Source organism: Salvelinus sp. IW2-2015, linkage group LG31, assembly GCF_002910315.2.
Source record: "Salvelinus sp. IW2-2015 linkage group LG31, ASM291031v2, whole genome shotgun sequence".
Classification (NCBI taxonomy): Eukaryota; Metazoa; Chordata; class Actinopteri; order Salmoniformes; family Salmonidae; genus Salvelinus; species Salvelinus sp. IW2-2015.
In genome coordinates, this window is record NC_036870.1 from 25,754,589 (window position 1) to 25,756,007 (window position 1,419).

Consider the following 1,419-nt stretch of genomic DNA (forward strand, 5'->3'; position numbering starts at 1 on the left):
ATGATACATTATTAAGCCTGTTATGTGCTCCTGATTCCTACTGTGATGATACATTATTAAGCCTGTTATGTGCTTCTGAGGTCCTACTGTGATGATACATTATTAAGCCTGTTATGTGCTCCTGTATACACAAGCAAGTGTGTGTGTGTGTGTGTGTGTGTGTGTGTGTGTCTGCTCTAAGCCTTTCTCCTCTGCTGTCTTCTATCATGTACTCTGTGACCTTAAGGCCCCACTCCCCACCTACTAACTCTTCAGCACCCCCCCTTCCAACCCTTCACCACCCTCCTAACCCTTTAGTACCGTCAACCCTTCTATCCCCCTCTGACCCCTCTCTGATCTAGCACTCCACATTCCACCCCGTCTGCTCCAATATGAACCCTCTTCACTCTTTAACTTAACTTTTACATGATCATCTTTAAACCCATAGCTCTCTGACCCACTCCTTTACTGGTTTTGTTTAAGAATTATTTATGAAATAAAGTTTTTTTCCTTCACCATTTTACATAACATATACATGAATTCATATAAATCAACTCCTTACCCCTCCCTCCCTCCCTTTCTCACCTCCTATGTTTCTGTCTCATCAATATCACATTCAGCTCTCCCCATCATACTCTTCCTCTAAACCTAACCTTAACCCATGCACTCTACACTCTCCCTTACCGCTAACCCATCACTCTACACTCTCCCCTTACCCTAACCCATCACTCTACACGCTCCCCTCAACCCATCACCTCTACAGCTCTCCCCCAAACCCTAACCCATTCACGTCTACACTCTCCTCTCAACCCTTAACGCCATCACTCACACTCTCCCCTCAACCCTCCCCATACTCTATACTTCTCCCCCTCAACCATCACTCTAACACTCTACACTCTCCCCTTACCCCTAACCCATCACTCTACCCTCTCCTCTTACCCTAAACCCATCACTCTAACACTCTCTCCTCTCAACCACTCAGCTCTACACTCTCCCCCACCCTAACCCATCACTCTACACTCTCCCCCATCAATCCCTAACCCATCACTCTACACTCTCCTTCAACCCTAACCATCACTCTACATTCCTCCCTCAACCATCTCCTACACTCTACCTCTCCCTTCCACCTAACCCATCACTCTACACTCCTCCCTTACCCTAACCCATCACTCTACACTCTCCCTCAACCATCACCATCACTCTTCCCTCAAACCTCTCACCCATCACTCATACACTCTACACTCTCCCTTACCACTAACTCTTTACACTCTCCCTCAACCCAATCAACTCTACACCTCTCCCCTCAACCCTAACCATCACTCTACCTCTCCCACCCTAACCATCACTCTACAACTTCACCCCCTTCCCCCCCTTTCCCAACCCATCACTCTACACTCTCCTCACACTACCTCAACCTACCTCCCTACTACCATCACTCCA